The sequence below is a fragment of the Cavia porcellus genome, unplaced genomic scaffold, assembly GCF_034190915.1.
Source record: "Cavia porcellus strain 051 isolate PalLab524CR breed Dunkin Hartley unplaced genomic scaffold, mCavPor4.1 scaffold_13, whole genome shotgun sequence".
Lineage (NCBI taxonomy): Eukaryota > Metazoa > Chordata > Mammalia > Rodentia > Caviidae > Cavia > Cavia porcellus.
This window is the reverse complement of record NW_026947496.1, coordinates 3,567,203-3,591,563: the sequence shown is the minus strand read 5'-3', so window position 1 is coordinate 3,591,563 and position 24,361 is coordinate 3,567,203. Positions and strand designations below refer to the sequence as shown.

The window sequence follows — 24,361 nt, the reverse complement described above, 5'->3', positions numbered from 1 at the left end:
TTCCTTGATAAGATTGGCTAAAGGTTTATCAATTTTGTCTATTTTCTCAAAAAAATACCTTTTGACTCGTTAATCCTTTGTAGTGTTTGTTTAGTCTCAATTGCCTTTATTTCTGCTGTAATCTTTACAATTTACTCTCATCTATGATTTGGGTTGATTTGCGGTTTCATTACTAGAAGCTTGAGATGGAGCATTAGATTGTTTATTTGTGCTCATTCGGTTTTCTTCCTGTGTCAACTTGTTTATATATATTTCCCTTTTAGGACTGCTTTCATTGGGTACCACTGGTTTCAATATGTTTTATCTTCACTTTCATTGAAATGTAGATATTGTTTAATTTCTTCTTTAATTTCATCTGTAACACATTGATTGTTCAGGAGGCTGTTATTTTTTTTTTTTTTTTTTGTCTTTTTCGTTTTTACTGGTACCAGGGATCGAACTCACGACTGCCTGCTTGCAAGGAAGGCACTTATGCCGCTGAGCTAAATCCCCAGCCCCTAAGGAGGCTGTTATTTAATTTACATGTATTTATTCAGGTTTTGCAATTTATTTTGCCATTAATTTTCAATTTCAGTGCACTACGGTCACATAATATACATAGGATAATTTCAATCACTTCCATTTACTTAAGAATATTTTATGGGCTAATCTATGGTCTATTTAGGAGAATGTTTCATGCTCAGCTGAAAAGAATGTGTAATACGGTGTGCCGGTTGCAACATACTTTAAACATCTACAAGTCCATTTGCCCACAGATATGATTCAGTTCTATAATTTTTTGCTGACTTTTTGTCTAGTTGATCTATCTCTTTGTGATAATGTGGTATTAAGGTCACCTACTACAAACGTGTTCTTGTGTATTTGGATTTTCATGTCTATTCATATTTAACTTATATAATTGGGTGCTCCTCTATTTGGTGAATATATATTTTTAATTATTAGTTCTTCCTTCTAAATTTTTCCACTAGCATGTATGTGGTGACCTTCTTTATCTCTTTTAGGTTTGAAGTTTTAGGTTTGAAGTCCACATTGTCTGCAGACAAGCTACTTTTGCTTTTATCTGGATTCTTATTGCATGGAATACTGTTTTCAATCATGTGACTTTTAATCTATGATTTTCCTTTTAGTCAAATGATTGCTTATATACAGAATATTGTTATGTCCTGTTTCTTGATTCACTCTGTCAATTCGTTTCTTTTAATAATTGACTTGAGGCCTTTTACTTTGATGAATATCACTCATATATACTGGCTCAACTTTGTCATGTGGTGTTCTTGCTGTTGTTTTTCTGCTTTTCCCCTTGTTTAATTGTTGCCCTGTTTTTTGATGGTTTCCTTCGGTTGTTTGTATGGAAATTATGTTTTTTTTTAATCGAGAATATCTCACAGTACACTTTTTAGGGTTGGTTTGGTGGACATGAATTTTTTCATTTATTGTTTCTAATAGAAGTATCAAGTTTCTCCATTGCATTTGAAAGAAAGCTTTGCAAGAAACATCAATCTTGGTTGAAAGTTGTTTTGTTTCAGGGCTGGAAATTCTTCATTACAATCTCATTTTGAGGGTTTGCACTGAAAGTTCTGATGTGATTTTAATGAGCATTCCTTGATAGGTGCATTGTCTCTTTTCTCTGACAGCTTTTAGTATTCTGTTTTTATGTTGTATGTCTGGGATCTTAATTATTATTTGTCTCAGTGTAGATATATGTTGATTGAGGATGTTTGGTGTCCTACATACCTCACTTACATGTACATCCGATTCTATCCTTATGTGTGGGAAATTTCCTGCTATTACTTTTGTGAATAGTTAACTGACGTCATTTGTGTTAACTCCTGAATCTTCATTGATGCCTATTTGTATTATATTGTTTCTCTTGGCATCATCTTGAATCTGTTGAATTGTCATTTCATGCTGCTTTATTATTTTTAAAAGTTCTACCCTTTCATGATTGCCAGTTACAATCCTATCCTCAAGGTCTGAAATTCTATCTTTGGCTTCATTTAAACAATATTGCCAGGGTTCAATAGATTTTTTTGTCCTTGGATATATTTTTGAATTTGTTTCTTGCATTCTACTTCTTTTCTGTATCATTCATTCAAGATTTCTATCATCTCATGCTCCTTTACTTTTTATCCATGTCTTCTCTACCTATGCTAAGGAATTCTTTCATTAAAGTTGTCATTTCTGTCTTTACATGAGAAATTATTTCTAATTTAATTTCCCCTATAACCTTGTTGATTTGTTTCTTTATTTCTCTTGATATCTTTTCAAAGATTTCAGTTGTATGACTTCTAAAGTCTTCTATTTCAGTATCTCCTGTATTTGCTTTCGATGGAGTGATGTTTGAGATTGCATTTTGCTTTTTTGTTTTCTCATTTTCACCTTTTGGGCCAGTATTTATTCTTTCAATCCCACTAGTCTTAACTGTCGGTAGTATATATCTTAGAATCTTACAGTGTGGTTGACATTTATCCAATTGCTGGATAAGAATAGGAGGGGCAGTCACTTGAACTCCTCATCAGAGCCTGTTGGGTGAGCCCTACAGTGTTCCTAGGTTGACTAGCTTAAGAGTATTTATGTATGTCAACACTTGGTTCCCACTGTTACTATGTCTTCTGGTTGTTCTAGGCCACTAGATCTCCCTGTCTACAGCATTTTTCTCAGCAAGGACTCTATAGTATCACTTGGTGTCTCATAAGCCCTTTTAATTTTCTCCAGGTCGTTGGAGGGCTTATTGGCACAATCCTCAACCCCCTTGTTGTTCTCTGTATGGAGGAAGGACTCACCCACACTCTTGCCAAACTTGGAAAACTCCTACAGTTGGAGGGCACTTGAACACTGCTCCTGTATATCAACTGAAGATGCCTATTTTAAGGAAAATTCACCACATTGATGAAAGCCTGATGAGATCCTCTGTGTGGTTGAGAGGTTAATGAGTCTCCCATCAATCCAGCCAGGTTAATCCATTGAACTCCAAGGATCTTGGAGGGGATAAGTGGCCAAAGACCAATTGCAATATCAGCGACAGGAGGTAGTGGGATACCTTAGGGGAGGAGAGCAAGGGCAGAATGGCCTTCTTTCCAAGGTGGAAGTCTGGGGTCCAAGGCTGGGGAGGGAAATAATGGAAGAGACTTGCCCTCTGAGGTGAAAGTCTGGGGCCTGAGGGTTGGGAGGGCAGGCATGGAAGCAGTCTGCCTTCCTAGGTGTAGGTTCAGGGTCTGAAGTTTGAGAGGGTGGGCACAGATGCAGCCTGTTATCTGTGCTTGACTTCCAGGGTCCAAGGTTGGGAGGTCTGACAGATAATTTTGACCGGAAGCGGTGTCAATCAATATAAATTTCTCAATTTTAGTGATGTATTTGGTGGAGATTTCAATTTAATGAAGGAAAGAAAATATTACACACTGACTTCCAAAGTTTTGATAGTGCAAAACATTCAGTTTTTAATTTTTTGAGGAGATACTTCATAATATTAAATGAATGAAATTATGTAAAATTAAAGAATCTGTCCATGTCACGGGTCATTAATATCCATCTCAAAACAGCAAAAAGGGCTATGGGCTAGCTGTGCCTATCATGGGTTACTTGGGCTTTTAAGACCTTCAGAAAACTGTCCACATTATACATATCCCTAAGGAGGCAGTGGCACAGGTGATGAAAAGTATCAATAAAATATTTTCCCTCAGCTGACTGCAGGGATGGGAGTTCAGTCCAGACAGCATAGTCCATATAATCTGTGACTTGAGGGCCAACCTAATCACCAAAGAGATAAGCAATGTATTACTCATATTAATATTAATTTTCATATTTTTTCTAATCAGTTAGTCAATTAAGATTAGAGAAAAAGATGGAAATGTAAAATTTTTCCAATGTTCTGTTTTGATGTATCTCACACAAGGGATTATGAATCTATTAATCAGAAAATAGATAACATTGAGAAGCAGAGCCCACCTGTTATTTTCCCTCCTTGAATGTGACCAATCACTGGTGAAGTGTGCTTTTGTAGGAGTAGAGAAATGGACATTCAGAAAGTTGCTAGTGCAAGATAGATATGGATGTCATCAGGAAGAGTGGAGCATCTAACTTGTAGTATGTCACTTAAGGGAAATTTACATCATCTTTTCCTGGGTGAACCCTTTGCATTTTTTTTTTATCTGTGCTTGACTTCCAGGGTCCAAGGTTGGGAGGTCTGACAGATAATTTTGACCGGAAGCGGTGTCAATCAATATAAATTTCTCAATTTTAGTGATGTATATGGTGGAGATTTCAATTTAATGAAGAAAAGAAAATATTACACACTGACTTCATTACTCATATTAATATTACAGTGAAGTAATTCATTGTTCATATTGCATTGTTTTGAATTGAATCTATTCTTCATAGGGTTCCTGTAAAATAAAAACCCTCATATGTGATGAAAAAGGCACTAGGTCTTGCACAGGAATGACTGTGATAGTGAGGAATCTCTCACTCCACCCAGGATTCCTCCCTGTTCTCCATGAGGAGCATCTGCTTCATTTCAGTTCCGTGGGGTTGCAACTGCTGGAAGTACCACCTATAAATTGGGCACTGGGAACAAGTGCTGTGTTGCGACCCATGCCATGGTTAGCGTGGGACGGTGCCTCACACTGTCCTGCACAATATAAGAGAAGACAGTGGGCCACTGTGAGCTCAAAAGTCCCATAATAGCTGGAGGTACCAGGGATTTCAGATTCCAGGAACCATTCTGACACCAAAGATGTCAGCTGATTCCAGAAGTGAAGGACACAGAGTTGGATGAGTTTACACATTGATCTGTTAGAATTTTATTCGAATTTAAGTGCATTGGGAGATCTTAATCTCTGCATGTTTGTTTTAAGTTACTTTTAGTGTTTAATCCTTAAAACATATAAGAATATATATATATATATATATATATATATATATATATATGAATATATGTTGTTTTGAAATATGTATAAACATATAATGTGGTATGAACAGGAACAATTGAAAAATTGTAGGAAAATTAGAAAAGGAATTGAAACAATACACAACAAACTAATGAGCTCTAGGATTTGATACTTAGCAATGAAGAAAATTTTGAAAATTAAGAGTTAATTTATACTTTGCAATGCAATGTGTTATGAGTTTGAGATAAATGTCTTAAATGACTATCAATCACAAAAAAAATACAATTTAACAATACCTAGTACCTGAAAAGCGCAATCTATTATTTCTTGTGTTATTATTTATGTAATCTGAAATCTTTATTTTGATGTTGTATTATTTTTGAGAAATTCAGAAAGCATTTTATTGCTTTTTTGTTTAAATAACACTACTACACTGGAGAAGCACAATAAAAGAGTGATTCAGTGAAGGTATGATAAATTGTCTGAGGAAATTTAATAAAATGGAGCAAGTTTTAAATTGCAAATACCAAACAACGAGGTATAATGTTCTACATGTTATAGAAAAAGAAGCATTCCTCAAGAGGTCACTTTGTGTTTTATAGTGCTATATAATCTAGTGATTCTAAGTATAGGTGCTATGGAAATTTCAGTCTCCTCTTGGTAGCATAGACGGATGGAGAATGAGATCATGTAATGTCTTTTCTTTCACTTTCGTGATCCTAAACAACTGATAAGGCTAAAAAAGTTGGAATCTGTCCAAAACTTAAGCATGGGAGTCCTAAAATACGTTGAGAGATACACTTCTTGCAGGCATTATTATGTGAATTTCTTCTCAGAGAAGATATGTAACTACCACCCATGGAGGGATAGTCCAGGGGTTTTCTGTTCTATGCAGGGGAGGCAGCTCTCTGGGCAGTAAAGGTCCTGAGATCCCATGTCATTGAAATCTGCACTGCTGCCTATGCCTCTGGCTCTGTGGAGTAGTAGATTGGAAGATGCAATATTCAGGCTAAATGTTATTCCTGCAAAGCAAGGGATGTCATTCTACTTCCCAATGCAGAGGGAACCCTGAAAACTGAAAACCAAGAAACCATCAGGAGCTACTTGGCCATGATCTCCAGGCCTTCTAGAAGATAGTACATTTTCTCCTGGATCAACTCAGCTTTCATCATGAAATTCTGGGGAATTTTTGGGAGGCGAGCTGATTGGGTTTTGAGATGGCTCAAGGGATCATCCCAGGAGTGAATCAAGTAGATTACCAGGATGATTATGTCCTTCTCCTGAGCAACAAGTTGCAGCGTACCATAACAGGAGTGAGACACAGATAGGTTAGTTAAAAGTGACTTTTGCTCAGAGACACACTGAAAAAACTTATTGGAGGGTCCTATGTACGTGCAAACATTTTCTGTAGGTCATAGATGTTATTTAAAATTATGTTATTACCACAAGAATATAGACAAAAAAATCACATGTAACTAGCTGATCAGAAGAAATACTTTTGGATAGAATTTCTAATTGATAACAATTAGATTTCTAATTGATTTCTAATTTTCTAATTAATAACAATTTCTCAATGTTATTTATCTTCTAGAATTCCAAGGTTTCATTAAAATCCTGTTAACACCGTGTTTATGGCAGAAAATCAGTAGAGCAGTATTATAACAGGCAAGGATAGATCATTGATAATTGATATTGACATTTGATCATTGGTAATTGATATTGGGGGTGATAAGTTTTCTTTGTTATCAGAGTGGAGGCCAAAGTCACACCTTTGAGCAGGTTTCATGATATCAAAGGGTACAGTCACACTGGGATTACTTTCAGTAGAATCAGGCCAAGGATAGAAGTGTGGAGTGAAATAGTGGGCACTGCAGTAGCACTAGCAGAAGGGAAGAAATGCCTGAGCCATGGAATAGCAGGGTCAGGATTGGAACCACGACCCACTCAGGAGCCCCATTAACCTGAACTGGATAAACAGCACGCACATTTCTCACACAAAATCCTAGGTGTGGGATGTTGGTTAAGATCATCTGCATTTCCAGCTTACAGAACTTTATTCAGCACTGGGTTTTCCCTGGGATTTCCAGGTACAGTGTGATTGCTCTCACTGCTCCCTGTCCTGCTGCTCTGCTCTGAAGTGTAGCCTCTCACCACAGACCACAGCTCTCCTTAGAGCCTACAGCCTGCAAAGCCAGACACTGGCTTCTATATGCTGTTTGTACTGGGCAGGAACTAACCTTCATCTTCAGGATCTGCTTCTTGTCAAGGGGTATGGTGATAGAGGTTGTATGACAACTTTTCATATTCTTTAAATAGAAGTCTTGGTCCAGAGAGTACAGTGTTATCTAGAACCAATGAAATATTCAGAGCATTGGGCTTGGGAATAAAAATAGTCATCAATCCACTTTATGTGGTTACATCTAATGCATGTGTAATTGGTTCAAAAGAAGGCTTCAAAAAGTCTGAAAATACAGTTAGGAAATTACCTTTTTAATCTAGCTTTCCCATTTGTTCTAGAATATAATTGGTTCCCAAGCTAGCTTTTTGTTCTCCCACCCTCTTACTTTGCTATGATTTTATTTTCACATCCTTCATATAACTTAAATTGTGGAACACAGACAAGAAAAACAGCAAAGCTGCAGAGGTACCTGTGTCAAGAAACACTTATCTCTAGCATTTCATCAAAGATCATGATGCGTACGTGTCTGTTTTTATCTATTTGCACTCTTGTTTCTCCAGTGTCCAAACTGATATACTTTCCTTAACCAGACATAAAAATCATACTTTTCTTTCAGTAAGATCTTATTTTACCTACATCCAACTGACAAATTCATCATCAATTAACACTATGTTTTTATTGTAAAAATACTAAATCACAAAAGAGACAAAACCCTTGATGAAATTCTAAGGAACACACTGAGATTAAATACCAATAGATTACAGGGGCTAGTAATGAGTAAGTTTTGTGAAAGTTGAGAAAGAATTTTAGGAAAATTTTGAGTAATACTCAGGACAATTCAAAACTGCCAAAAGTGAAGACAGGGAGGCATAACAGAACTGTGTTATGTGAATATATCACAAACATGGGCCAGTTCTCTGTGCAGTATCTTTGCGTCCTTACTCTAAATTGCTGTCTACTGCAACACTGACCTTGTGTGTGTGTGTGTGGGGGTGGGTAATGCAGACTGCTAAAACTGACTTACCTAGAAACAAGAACCAGGCCCATTACTAAACCAAATCTTCTGTTATCACCTACAGTGGAAATCTTGGCTCATTGCTTTTGTGTGTTTTGTGGTCCCAAAAATTTTAGAATTCTTTCCATTTAAAAAGAAATCATTTTGGTTCAATTCTGTTTGATCTTCCCAGTTCTCCTCTGAGCTGTTCCAATATTTTGGACATCTGTGGTACACTCGGAGAAATTCACATGGAGTGTCTATGCAGACTTGAGGAAGAAACCAGCATGCTTCCTCAGGCCCAAATAACAGTGGCTAATATCAGGAATATTCACTTTTAAAAACCAACTGAAATAAGGGTCTTTTAAAATCTCCACATTTTTTGACAATCACAGATATTATGAACCTTCTTTCCTCAGTATTTCACATTTTATTTGCTTCATGATTTCATTAAACACATCAATCAATATTTAACATCAAGTGATATAGTTTTCATTTTCAAATTGTACTCTTTATCCAGAATTTTCAGTACAACTTCCTTTGAGAAGACATAAAAAGTGTGGTACTTACAAAATCCTGGTACAGTTTTAGAGTGAGGACGTGGATATAATGAGACACAGTGACTGCGTGCTGAAGCAGATGTGGCAGGGTAGTCCGATGGCCTGTTCTGCTAATACATTTAGATGGAGTGGCCACTTTCTTCTGCAGAAGCAGGCTTGACATCAGCAGCAGCATCAGAAGTGACCCTGGTTAAACCAAGAAAATTGCCACTGCAATAATTAATTTTCCATGTTTGTCAAACAGTCCTCACTTGGGAATCTTTGCCTCTTCTGATCTCTGTCCTGATGCTGTACTTCTGGGAGGATGAAGACTCTAAGGGGCACCTTACACTGTGACATTTATGTGGACATTTGAACAGAAACAGAATTTGAAAAGAGACACCTCCTGTTTTTTATATTTCTCCCAGGTGTGTCTCTTGCTTTGCAAACTCTGGGAATTTATGTAAATTCTGATGAGCAATTTTAAGCCAATTCTTTAAATTGTTTTATTTTATCTTATTTTATTTTTTATTGTTTTGGTACCAGAGATTGAACTCACAATAGTGCATTCCTCATGCAAGTGCTTGAGCCACTGAGCTAAATCCCCAGCCCTTTAAAATGATTTTAATTAATGGGAATTTCTGTACATATTCAGATGTCAGACACTGCAGCGTTCTGTAATACTTGAACTCACTCTCTCATATCTGCTTTTTGGACACTGGCTGACAATTGTGACACAGCATATCTATTTGCTTTATCTTCATGTATTTACGAAAATGTACATGCTTGAGAGTACTGAGCGCAAATAGAATTCTGTCATAGAATGATACCATAGGCCTGTAACTGCTAATTCACCATGATAATTTTAAGCAGTTGCTTCACATTTTGCCAGACTTTTGGATGTTTTACTAAATATCTGCTTCATAAACCCTTTGAAGAGACTGAACCTTCATACTTAGCATCGAATTTAACCCACTAACAATAAGGCCTAGTGAACTTGAATGAGTTTTCCAAGTCCTCTCAGTGGTGTGCAGGGGAAGCAGCACACCTGTGCTGTATTTCTTGCTTCATCTTGTCACAGTATCCACACCTGTGTGATCTTAGCCTGCACCGGTGCCAAAGGGGCCATTTCAGAGATCATGGAGGTGAGTGCCGTGTTTGTTACCATCTCTTGTGACAAACACCTCTTTTCTAGGGTGTTGAGTGGCAGGGGCCCTATGAAGTTTAGTTGTATCTGCTTCTTCTGCTCTATATAACTCTCATATCAGAATCTTTACCAGAGACCAGAGGCAGGTCTGTCAATGTGTTTTCTTTTTTAAAGAGATTAAGACAAAACTGGTCATTTTGTTTTTTCAGTAGATGGAAAAATGTAGAACACTGGCATATCAATAATTTTCACCCCCAAAGGGAAAGAGACAACAGGTAGCTACTAAATTAAATATAACTTTTACCTTCAGTAATGCTATTCCAAGATATTTCTTATGTTAAAATATTACATTAGGAGACTGAATTCTGCATAAACTTTGCCAAATTAAGATGAAATTCTATACAATAAATCTAAGCAAATATTAAATAATCATATGTGAATAATTCCTAAATTAAATTCTTAAAGAAATATAAATATATTTGTCTTAAAATTGAACTAAGTAACAATTGAGTTGTAAAGTTAAAACAACATGCATTCATGCATATTATATAGTTTTAGTTTTCCATACTATATTGTTTTAGTATAGAGTATTACTTATTGCAATGGTTCAAAAATTTAAATTTATTATATTTCTTATGCTAATATAGTGGAGACAGATGCAAATTTTTACATAGTTTTGTAATGAAAAAATGCCTTAGAGTTGAAGAAACTGAGATGGAACTGTATGAAGTTCATCACTGAATAGATGTACCTACCAATTAGCATACATATTTGTCATCAGAGAGTTTTTAAAAGTATGCAATAAGCAGAATAATAGTTTTCTTCTTCATATCAAAAGTATTTTATGATTAATTCTAATTTATTTTTCTGACAAATGTCACTTACTCAGTAAAGAAAATTACTTAACATTGTGCTGCTTTTTCCTTTTCAAAGAACATTGTGCAAACTGACAAAACCAAATAAGATGCACCACCCCAATCACTGTCTGATTGTGGCTTTAGAATTGAAAGTATATTAGGTTGACCAATCTCATACAATTCACATAATGAACATGAGAACCAGAAACTTTAGCTTCTAACTTTTGGTGTTGTGAAGGTTGGACTCAATGACTTGTGGTCCTATTCTAGTCCAGAGTTCACCAATCTTACCATTAATGGCTTTTGAGCTAGATAGTTTCTTGTTGTAAGATCCATTCTGTACTTTGAATTGATTGGCAGTCCCCTATCTTCTACTTCATAGACACCAGAATCTCCCTCACTGCTCTACCTGCTCCTGAATTAATGCAAAAGTCTCCAAAAATAGCCAAATGTCCAAAGCTAGCAGCATTCTACCCCTGGAGGACCTCAGAAATATTCTCCTTTGTACTGGGTAGGTTTTTTTCCAGGATGACATTGAGATGGTACTTAACCACATAAATCTGGAAACTTGCCATTAGCAACATTTTCACAGTAACCCACCAAGGATGGTGGTAAAACCAGTACTTATTGTTTGGTGCATGGACCTCACCCATTGGCATCCATTTTGGTGATCAGGACAAGAAACACACCTTGAGGGGAGTAGGCCTGGTTGTCCCCGGTCGAAGTACCAATGTTGGTCCTTTACTTTTGAAGCATTCACAGATATATTTGATCAGACATTCTTCTCACTATTCCCAGTCTTCTGTGTCCTTTACTGAGATGACTCCATACTTTCAAACATCTAGAATTATTTTATTTCTCTTTCATTTTCCATTACATATGTGAATAAGGAATGGATTTTGAATAATTACATTACATGAAAATGATAGAAATGATTCAAAAGTAATCTTGAGATCATTTCTGGCAAGAGAATCTAGGAAAATTGAAGTCTATTGTATGAACATTTTATCTCCCAGTGTCATAATATATTTAATTTCAGAGTGTTAGCTTTATTTAATATAAATTAGAAATTAAAGTATCAACAAGATACTCAACTTATTTAAAAGAAGTGCAAAATCTTATGAAAACAAAACTTACAGAATGGGTAAAATTTTGTCAACTGCCCCTCAAAAGATTGAAATTCAGAATATATATAAAATTCAAAAAAAAATCAGGCCACCCAAATTCAAAGACTTCAATCAAAAAGGTCATCCAGATGAATGTGCACTTCTCACATAAAGAAATACAAGGGCAAATAAATATATGACAAAATGTTCAACATCACTGGGCATTGGAGAAATGCAAATTTAAACAACATCCCACTCCAGAAAGAATGGGTATCATCAGCTAATCAACCAATAAAAATGCGGGTGGGGCGTTGGTGGGAAAGGAACATTTCTCTACCCTTGGGCGTGTTTAGACTGGTGCAACCACTGGAGTAATTGCTTTAGAAATTTCTCAAAAAGAAAAAAAAATCTATTAGAATTTCTGTTTGTCCCAGCTATTTTACTTCTGAATAATCTTCCAATATTGAAACTATCACACTACAGTGATATATTTGCAATTTGAAGCAGAAATATCTTTGAAAGAACCCAAATGCCTATAGACCACCAAATGGGATTAAAAAGAGATGTGATATTCTTATATAGTGGAATATCATTCAACTACAATGAAGGATAAATGAGATTTTTTAAGGTAATTAGATGTTATTTGAGGCCATACTCATAAGTGAAATAAATGACTTGCATATGTAAATATCATTCTGTCTACCTAATGTAAGAATCTAGAGGGCGAGTAGCTAAAGATGGAAGATCAATAAGCAATAGGATACAGAGCCTCCCTGAGAGAGACAACTCAGATGCTGTAATAAACATCCTGGTGAGGTCAAGACAGAGAGAGATGAATCCTCTTGACCCAGAAATAAACTAAAGGGAAAAGAGCTGCTCAAACATGCAGTGCTGGGGCTACAATTGGAGCAGCCAAGATTAGCAGCCAGGGTGCTCTCAGTGAAGTGGCCTGAACTCTCACCACCTCAACTTGCCAGAGCTATAGTCATGGTGAATTTGGAGGTTGGCAGGCCCATGGGAGAACAGAACCAGTGAGGGACCTGCATTAATGGGCAGTGTGTGCTGAGAATAAGACCCTCCCATGGGAAAGGGACAACCAACTGGATCACATGTTAGAATCAGGCAGGATGGCCCTGAACTAGGAACAGCAATGACTTCATTCAGTTACTCCCTTCCCAGAGCAGCTTGGTGGTATTTGCTCAGCCTGGGTCACATTTCTGGCCAGGACCCAATAAGTCATCCCAAAGCAATTCGGTACACACAGCACCAACTAACATGGTGAAGTCCCCAAAAAGTGGGCTGGCCAGAGAGGAGGGGCCAGCATATGCTATCCCTGCTCACACCTCAATGACAAACATCAAACTGAAGAGGGCTGAAAACCCTAGCAACTGCACTTCAGAATAACCGTAACCAACAAGGAAAGGGGATGGGACTTCCACTATACACCTGTATGGAAGAAACCAAAAATATGACAAGATAAAAAAAAATAAGAAAAAACCCTCAGGCCCAAATTAAAAACCCTGAGAATATTGATCTAGGAGAGGTAAATACAAAAGGGATTGAGGGCAGCAACCTTGCAATATGAGACACAGCATCAGCAGACATAAAAAGAGACCTTCAGGACCTCAGAGATGAGCTCAAATCTGAAATATTAATTCAATTACAGAAAGATATAAATAGATTAATGAAACAAATGCTAAGCACCTCTCAAGAACACACAGACAGAAGAATGGAGAAATACAAAAAAAGGAGAGAAATGTTTGGTGAAAAATATAAAGAAAACCTAGAATGCATGAAGCAGACTCAAAGAGATTACCAGAAAATTAAAAACTCCATTGAATGTTGGGAAAACTGCTCAGAAGAAACTAAGAATAGACTGTCAAAACTTGAAGACATGTTTGCAATGTGTAATCATGAAAGGAAAGATTTCTTTAAAATAACAATGAAACAGGCAATAACAATACATAGGCTAGAAGACAACAAGAGGAATTATAACTTAAGAATAAAAAACATGAATGAAGAATCAGGAGTAAAAACAAAGGAAATACAAAGGTTATTCTCAGAAATATTTAAGGAAAACTTCCCAAGCACAGGAAATGATATTCCTTCCCAAAAGGAAATGATATTCCTATGTATGAGGCATACAGAACTCCAGCCACCAACAACCAAAACAGAGCTATAATAATATAATCAAGATCCCAGAAATTCAGTATAAGAACAGAATATTAAAAGCCACAAGAAAAGAAATAGTTTACTTATAAAAGAAAGCCCCTAATAATTATGGCAGTCTTATCGACACACATCATCAAATCACGAAGAGCTTGAGTGAAGTATTTCAAGCCCTGAAAGAAAATAGCCTCCATTTCAGATTGATGTACCCTGAAAATGTCTCTAGAAATTAATGCAAAAACAAGATGTTTCCATTGCAAAGAGGAACTGGAGGAATTTGTGACTACCAGTCCAACTCTACAGAGAATAATGAAGGATACTCTAGAAAGGGAGAAAAAAAAAGGAACGATTTCAGGAATGGTGGCAGAGAGGCCTCAATGAATGGGGCAGACAGTGGAATGAAGGAGAAAAGTAGATAACCAATGACAGAAAAATAGCATAGCAGAAATGAGGCTGAGAAGGTTGGCTGTCTCTAACATAAATGGCCTTGATACACTAAAAATAAAACAGCACAGACAGAATACATCAGGAAGTGGGTCCACCGAGATGCACTGTAATGAAATATAATTAACCTGTATAAGTCAAAATGAGAAAACAATGCTCTATATGACAGGGAACCAGAAAGAAATAGGGGCAACTCAGCCAGCACCTGCAGATAGGTTGAAAAAAAATACATGCAGTGAGAACTACTCAGCTATAATGAAGGAAAAGCTTGAGGTTTTTCTAGGTAAAGGAAAACAGCTTGAGATCAAGTCCTGGAGTGAAAAGATTTAGAACCACTTAGGTAAATAGAAGGTTGCCCTCCAATATAAAAACTGAGGGAGTTTGTGGTACACAAAATGTGCAGCACCCTGTGGGAGGGAAAGGGAAAGGAATAGTCTTTAAAAAAAGGCAGCGGATATTGTTAATAGTGTATCAAGATTTAAAACTCACATTGCTCACACTGCTCTGCTTAGATGGATTATATTCTGTTCCATTTGATCTACTTGTACTACAGTTGAAGGCACAGAGAACTATCCGGAAAATAACAGGATATAGTCTTGTAATCATACTGAATTTCCTATTAATTTAATCTGATGACCTGTATAACTGTTTTATCATGACTGATCTTATTTCAATCTGATTTGTTAAATTGTTATTTTGTTTTGACTTATTTTACTGAAATCTGTTATGATTGATAGTGTCAAATCTGAGGGTATATGCAACTGCACTAAAGATGACAAGGTTCACTAGGATACCCATTCTGGTTTGATTATTACCTGCTTTTGAAGTTTTACACTGTCTACAATGCTTTTCTTTTATTAGTATTGTTATGCACTGCTATATTCAATTATTCTATGCATGATTATATAGACAATTCTTGAAGATAACAAGAGACAACACAGTAATCATTGCAGATCACCTTGTATTGTGGTTTTATATGACTTTTTCATTTCGTGTTTTTATAGGTTTTTGTTTTGTTTTGTCTTGTTATGCTTTGTTTTTTCCTCTAATGCAGAAAAGATAGAAATACATGTAGAGACCTATGCATGCATGGAACCTTATAAACAGTTTATGAGAAATGATTATATAATTCATGATGAAATGAACAACTACTTTGAAGAAAAAGAGACACTGCAGTCCTCAGTGCTGATTCTGTAGCATTATGATGTGAACTCCACCAATACTATTATTCTTTGTTCAGTGTGATTTTAGCCTGTTTTTTTTGCATAATTTTGAAATCCACAAAGATATTGACAACTATTTTGAAGAGAATGAGAAATGCTATGACAACCATCATTGATTTCCCTATTGTCTGGGTCTTGAAGATCTAAAACACCTCCTTCATCTTGTTCAGACCACTTCTATATTATGTTATTTCATGTGAATTATCTGTATGTGAAGATATGGGCAACTATTCGGAATAAAACAAGAGATAATATGACAGATAGTGAAGATCTCTGATTGTCTTGCTTTGAAATTTATGTCTCTTAAATTGGTTTTTTATGTTCTGTTTCATTATGTTTTGTTGTGTTTAATCTTACACTCTTTAAAAGAAAATAAAAGTATTTAAAGAAGGTGCAACATATACAATAGATATTGTGAAAGTGAAACTGAATGAAGTTACTCAGAAGAAAATAATAACTGGGATTTTGGAAAAGACAAGAGAAAGAAGGTAAAATAGCATGTATATTAATATATATACATAATATAATTATACTACTTATCTCTTTTAGTTCATCAAAATGTAGTTTGCTTTTTCATAGTTCTACTGTTTGATCATTGCTTTCATGCCTGTGTCTAATATTCTGATATTCTAAATACCTACTTTGAAGATAATATGCAATATATTAACCATTGGTACTATCCAATTGTTTTGTTTTAAATTCTGTATCATCATTTGTATTCAATTTAGTTTTAAAATTAAACAAACAAAAATTAAAAAGTTTTTCATTCAAGATTGATAGTAATGCCAAAATTTCAAAATATATATACAAAGATGATGAGATATAGAAAAAGTACTGTAAAATTGTTTTCAGTCTCCACATGTCCACTGAAAAGACTCCTTTCATTTTCCTTAATTTTACATGCTCTATTTTGTCTACTTCATATGATATATGTGAATGCTGCATCTCTCTCTCTCTCTCTGTCTCTCTATGTATAGTTTAGCATATATTTCTGCATAGTTCAGCATATATTTAAATTTAAATTATTATCACCATTTATAGAATAATAAACAGGCATGGAGGATGTGAATATAAAGATATAGAAATTGTTCACCTACTTTGTAGTGCAAACAATTGATTACTTCTCTTTGAACAGAGATGAATTTGAAAAAAGGTAGATTTAACAAGCAAATAATTTGAATAATTTAACAAATATTTAATTTAAAGCACATTGGTGTGTAGCCATGTCTAAATTTGTAATTTATCAAAATTCACAGCAGGAAGTTTTGAGAAGGCTAAAAGCACAGCATTTTCTGAGACCAGAAAGATGTGCCAGGTCACATATATTCACTCAAACATTTGACATCATGCAGTAAGCCTAAAGGCTAGCCCACTGTTTCTTCATTTTCAAGGACAGAGGTTAAAATGCTGTAATTAACTCTTAATCAAGTAGCATTCTGTGACATATGTTACTCTGAAAATGGTTCAAAATATCCATTCACCACTTGGAGATTTTTTTACATGATGTTAAGTATATTGATTTAAATTTGTGGTCACTCTCACTAAATTTTATATCCATGCATCTAAAGCAACATGAGAAGTTGGAAGTCTCACTGAAATTATATGAACAAATGAGGGAATGTAACAATAATCTCTTTCTATGGTATTTCTTTGCCATATTTTTAATATCACAAATCATTTTATCAAATATCTGAGTAAAATCTTAAGCAACACTAGCATCTTTGAAACAGGGTCTTCTAATTAGCTTAAGCAGTGCTAGATTTTGAATCTAAACAATACATATAATGATTCATCAGTTCTAAATGCAGGGATAGGAGTTTAAAATGGTACTGGACAGTTGCTTTTCTCCTTTGGATCAAGAAAGTTGGAATTAATATAAAAAAAAGGAGCTGGGTTACAGAGAAATATAAGCTGTATTGCATTTCTTTCCTCTCTCAGAATCATAGGAGTAAGAAAATCTGTCAACAAGTGACACCAACAGCTGGCATGAAGTTTGAGGAGTTGTAACAGTGGGGAAGTAAGGGTCACTGAAGAAATGGTAAGAATCTGTATCAATCCCAATTGAAATATTCTGATATCAGTTCATAAAATTGGTCATTTTCTGACACACTCCTAGTCCTTCCCTACACACTGCTAATGTGTGGAATACTTTGCAAAAACAGTGACCAAGCAAGAGAAGATTATCAGATGGAATGCGACCTGCAACTTTAGCATAAGTATGCTTCACAGTCCAAAATATTTCTTTATTTGAAATTTTGTTTCACTTTTTCTCTTTGAAAGAAAATGGATTTGAAAATTTCTTTATTCAAATCTGTCAAAATTGCTACCACAAAACCATTTATTCTTTAGCCTTTTATATTAAATGTAACATAACTTAATAGCATAATGTGTATTTTTAAATTAATTACACTGATAAATAGAATACTAATCGTTGCAGTTAATATGGAAGAACATACACAATAAATACACATGAATTAATCATGTCATGAAATAATCTATTAAGTAAATAAATAAACTATATAATGTTGGATTGGAGAGAAAAATAAACATTTCATGGTGATAACTTCTTAGGGAAAATTGCTGATAGAATTTTAGCTCAGCCTGATTATAGAAAAGGGAACACAAAGAAAAATTTATGAGTAAATTTAATAAATTCATACCTATGATAAAACTGGGAAGTAAGAACTAGCATTGCATATTTTTCATGTTTGCCATCACTGAACTAATCAATATTGAGAAAAATGTTATTACACTGATTGCTTAGGGCTTGTCTAGAAAGACAGAAACAATACAATGTATATTAAGCACAGAGAAATATAATGTTATGCAAGGAGCTACATTATTTACACTTACATTGTGGCAGCAGGGGAGTTCACAAAGCTGTCTGAAGAGCTGTAGAGAGGCAGATTTTCCAGGACCTGATCAAGAAAACAAGCTGTAAGTTGCAGAACACAATGGGGAAAGAAACAACTGTATGACCCAGATCAAAACCCTAAATCTTACAGTAGAGCTGCTGCAAAGAGGCAGAGATGGACGATTGAGGAAGATGAGCTCCTGTTGAGTGCAGGAGAACAGGTCTTTCTACCCTTTTTATGCTACACAGACTGCGAGTCCGTTGGATGCCGCAACATCAATCTGGGTGGTCTTACCTGCCCAGTGGGGTGGAGAACATTCCAATCATATCTGCAGATATCTCACAGGCATAAGCAAAAATGGACTTCTAATTTGCCTACCATGATTAATGGTCACTGTTCATCTCTATGAACTTCATGACAAGATACATCTAGTTAAACCAAACTAAACTTGCAAATAAAGGCAGTAGCAAGTTCATAATTACACCTAACACAATACAACTAACTTGCATAGAAATGAGAAACAAAGTGTTTTTTTTAGAATATGATTCAAAATTATTTTGGGTGATGTTTGAGTCCTCATGACATTTTTAATAATATAGATTTAATATTAGACTGTTGACAATGTTTCAAAAATGTTATCTTGCAGGCAGTAAAAAAATACAAGGATTACCTGTATGAATATATAGATTCAGCAAGCTTCCTAGCAGGTGTCTTGCTACTTCAGCTAGAGGGATAATCCATGACTCCTTGGGGTTCTGGGCAGACTCTTATTCTGTCTGGGTGGAATTGTGGTAGTTTTCCATTGACCTTACTAACAAGGATTTCCAATACGGGGAAATCCCTAAACAAACTGCAGAGCTCCAAGCCTACACTGTGTTATCTCCGTGGTGGAATATTAGTCTCAGATCTCTGAGTTTGATTGAATCAATCATTCGTGAGCAGCCAAACTCCCTGTGTATCATCAGAAGCATGATGAGCTCAAAATGATTGGAAGGAAATCTCAGATTACAATTGAACACAGTCATTGTTTTTCTGTTTGCCATTTTAGCCTTCTACAGCTGTTAGCAGAGCAAACTATAATGGGAGTAGTAAGCAAACATTTTCCCAAGGGATCCTTAGTGGAAAAGCTATGCTATCTTTCCAGTTGTCCACATTGGTTTCTAGAGTATCTGTCAGTCAAGCTATGGAAATAACAGCACCATATATGGGTTATTGACTGAGAGAATAGTAAGTTAGTATAATATGGAACATTTCTGAAGAACTAGCTACAGGCCCTATGTATTGCTCCATTTCCCCTATAATTGTAATTGCATCTTCATAGTCACTCTCATCTTTCTGTCTATCCTGCTGGAAGTGGATGGAAGTAAACATGTTAGGACCAGGGAATTCCATGAGCCAACAGCATCAGCCAAACTCCTTGGCCATGAAGTACATCCCTCAGAAGAAATGATGAGTGGAAGACTTGATGGTGGGGGAAGCTGTCTTTAGTTAGATACATGTGCATTTCTGAAGATACATTGCAGGGAGGGAAGGTAAATTCACATCAGAAATATGCATCTATTGCAATAAAGAAAAGTACTGCTTATTCTATGGTGAAAGCTGACAAATATCAACGTTACATGTGGACACAAGATTATCCCCATAGAGAGTACCACCATAGGCAGCCCCAGCTGATGGCCTTTCCTAATAGCTGTTTGAGCTCTCACTCTGTCAGTCATGATGGATGAAAGTAACTTGACTGAGGACATTTATGGCCTCTACCTCTGCCTTCAGATACCTTTGCCCACAAGACAACTGGGCAGTGATAGAAGTGACTGAGCTAAGAACCTTATGCAATTTTCAGCATGGGTATCTTCCTGTGCACCTGGTTACTGAAGTCGTCTCCTTCTGAGGTAGTGATATCCTGAGTGTTTATGTAGCACACAATTATCTTAACATCCATCACTCAAAGGGAACACTCAACCGACATAGTTATTCCAAAATGTTTGTCACCAATTTTCATATCATTATTCTATCCAAAAGCCCTTTTGTTCTTGCCAGCCCATCAGCTCTGGTTCATCAAATGCTCTATCTCATCTTTCCATTTTCAAGTGAACTATATGATCAGCTTCACTGCCCAGAATTCTTCTCCCTCTAAAGCTTCCCGTCATCAATATCCTTTAGTGATGTCTTGGAAAAGAGCTGTAGTGCAATGGTTGTCCATAGGCAGGAAGTTTGCTTATAATGCAAAGTAAACCTACAAGCATGGTCCTCATATTCACATTTTGTGTCTATAAGTAATAGTATAAACATCATGAATCTTTCAGTGCTTGTTGAGAGACATAAAATTGTTCCACAGAAGTAAAAACCATGGCATGTGTGACTCATCTTTAGCACCTTGCTTGTGCTTTAGGGACACTTTCAAATCTGATCCCCTATGTACCATTTTAACTAACCATGTTTAAGCAACTTGTTTGTATTGCAAGGTCAGTTAGATAACACCCAGCTCGTGATAGGCATCACACATTGCCTGAGAACTTGGTGTCTCATGACCAAGAGCTCATTTTGTGCTGAGGCTCAGCAGATGCCCAGATATTTTAGAGAATATGTGTATTCCATGGGGAGTTTACAGGATCAGAGGCAGCAGAATATACAATGCCACCTCCATACCAAAGAGCGAGATGTTACAGTAGCTCAGGGCCAGAAGATGGAGTCAGAGAAAGGCAGACCTAAGGAAGCAGCACCAGTTCAACACTGTCAACCTCAGGATCCAAGGAGAATCTCTGATGTGAGTTTGCCTTGGAAACCTGAAGAAACAGGACTGCAGTATCCACAGGTCACAATGATAGGCCCAGAAACAATTCAAGCAGAGCAAAGTTTCAAAAATGCCATCTAAGTTTCTCCTTTTTCCTCTCTCATTGCATCCATACTATAGGCCTCTTGCATGAAACCACCCAAAATTAGAAGGGTCTTTTCCTACTTAGTGCACTCTCCTACATGGGAAACCTCTTTGTAAGCACACTGCAAACATAATCAGAAGGGTGATTCACTACTGCTGTGTACTTGGCCTAATTCACTCATGATAATCATTAGAAAAATGTCAAATTGATAGTGTCATCTTAATGTGTAAATAGAAAACAAATACTGATATTTGATATTCAATGTAATAAAACATGAAATATATAATGAGAAAACTATAACTAATTCAGTTCATTAAGAGTAGACATATTACAAAATACATGTACTTTCCTGAGTGAATAAATCAAATAAGCAATGATATATTGTGCCATTCATTTCCATGACATAATGAAGAGGAAAAACTATACAATAAAGAATACCTCAATGGTTGGTAAACTTGAAGGTGCCAGAAGAGGATGAGTGACAAGACACTGCAGGTGAGACGATTTTATTATCTGTGAAGAAAGTTTTATAAATGTTGCAGGAGAAGGGCACATCATTTTTGGAAAAACTGAAACTTCAATTTGAAAATAAAGTGATATCATAAAAGGCAACATTCAGAAACATTCAGTAAAATTTATGAGCTACAGACTTCAGAATACATACAGGCTCAGAAACCATAAGCATCTCCAAGAGAAAGAAAGGAGAGAGAGAGAAAGAGAGAGAGAGAGAGAGAGAGAGAGAGAGAGAGAGAGAGAGAGACAGACAGAGAGAGAGAGAGAGAGAGAGAGAGAGAGAGAGAAAGAGAGAGAGAGAGAGGAAGGACAGGCAAAGGAAGGAAGGAAGGAAGAAGGAAAGAAACAAATAAAGGAAGAAAGAAATAAAAAAGAAAGAAAGAAGAGGAAATTAAGAGGAAATACCTATGAATTTCAGTTCGGTGTCCTAGATCTAATCATGGAGAAAGATCAAAATACTAAAACAGTTGGCCAAATTAAAAAATCACTAGTAGTAGCCTTAAAAGTATCACATTAGAATTAGTGTTATCTTGTTGGTAAAGTGGAATTACCAAGGCTACAAAAAATGAGAATATTAGAGAACAGATAAATACAAAAAGTTTCTATACTGTTTGCAAAATGTCTATGTTCAAATTGATGTAAAAATTAAAAGAAATTGAAAGATAAAGCACACTAATATTATTTTCAGGAAACAAATATGAAAGTTGCCTGCCAGCAAATAATTCAAAAGGCAGGTTTCAATCATATTTTTGATGCTGTATAAGACATTACAGATGATAACAAATATAAATGATGGATTTAAGTAAGTGTTAAGTATACAAGTTAACAAGAAAAGAAAAGACAGATTCTGTTTAAAAAATGTCAAGCACAGATACATGTCAATGTGAAGTGGCATATATAATAATGAAGATAAGATTTCTTTCCTTTATCATTTTAGTTTACATTTGAGATTTCTACAACAAAATAGAGGAAAAAAAGATGTACTATGGTAGTCATTGTTGATTTTCTGCTCTTTTCCTTGGCAGCCCTATCTTGTTTCATTGGGGTTTTTTTTGTTTGATTTTATTATGTCTGATGGTATGAGCATCTATTTTTAATTTACCTAACTTAATTTAGTGTTTGGTGCTATCTTATTTTGATAAAGGTATCATGTTCACTGTTTTGTATTGATTGGCTCTGTTTTATTTTGTTTCATATATTTTGTAAAAAACAGGTAACCAAGTAAACATCATACAAACTTATTTAATATAATTATTTGTGACATGATAAAGTTCAAATTATCCTCAAAGAAGCAAAAATATTGTGTGTTTCTATACCGAGGCATAATAAGGAATGGGCAGGGATGTGTATATATCATTAGGCAAAGGTAACATTACTTTAAGGAAATAAAAGTTTGAAGAATTTAGTAACATCTACTGATTCAGATATTTCATTTTCTTTCTCCTTCCCCACCTTATTTCCTCTTCAAGTCCTCATCTTTGTCCTTTGAAAACTTGTTCCCCTTCTACTCTTATTGTTCTACTTCAACTTTTACTTCTCTTCATTTTCTACTTGAACTTACACTTCCTTCTTCCCCCACATTCTTCCATTTTTTTCTTTTTTTGTACCATTAATGAGGATCAAAGCAAGGTCCTTCTCAAAGAGCTGTATCCCAATCCAATTTTAAACCCAAATCTCTTTTTGACACAAACTGTTTCAGCTGGTGTCATACTTGTAAACCACCTGTGTGCATGTCACAGAGCAGGGAAAACACGTGTATTTATATTTCAAGTATGTATGAAACATCCATGATAAATGACACTAAATTTCACAATAGTGAAATTCAATAGTTTTCTTAAAAATAGAACATATCGAACAATAAAACATAGTATCTCAGTTTGTTTTTCTATCATTTTATCTCAGTAATCACTGGTGATTGCTTTATACTGAATACCATGAATTCCCAATGCACTTGTCTTTGTTTTTTTATTTTTATTTTTTGCAATAGTCCTCTGCTGTGCACATTGTTTAACTTATTCAAGTTCATAACTGGACTTGTCATGCCCATGAAGACCATCTTCACCATCTCTCTCTCTCCTTACATTCTCTTCTTATATGCCATCAGAACACAAGAGAATTCACACATTTTCCAGTAAGACAGTGCTGAATTATGAGCAGAAATCACGAATAATTTTCTTATCTAACTCTACTGGTTCATGTTTTTAGCAAACCTGTGCCCTCAGGATTGTTTGTTTCCTTTCCTTTTATCTTCACCATTTCATTCTCACCAACCAGGTATGTAGCAATCATACTGCCTCCTTGAGATTTTCTTTCTCCCTCATCATAGGTTATCTGGACCTGGATTTTCCTGATTGCTTCATTTCTGTTTTCCTGCAGATGCCCAATTCCACTGCATTCTTTTGATTCACCAAAAACATTAATCATCCTGAAAGAGAGCTTTCTGTCAACTTCCACATGAAGCAGATGGCAATTCAGCAAATGCAATATTTTACAAAGAAAATGAAGTTAATCAGTTCAATCACATGAGGAACAGGAACTAGATCCCTGGGAGCTCTATCACCCTGTAGTTC

At 35.7% G+C, this 24,361-nt stretch overlaps 1 pseudogene; it reads right to left on the bottom strand.

Moving 5' to 3' along the window:
• Positions 1–3,555: 3,555 nt before the first annotated feature.
• The window catches only part of LOC134478586 (prolactin-like), a 39,500-nt pseudogene continuing 18,694 nt past the window's right edge, over positions 3,556–24,361 (bottom strand).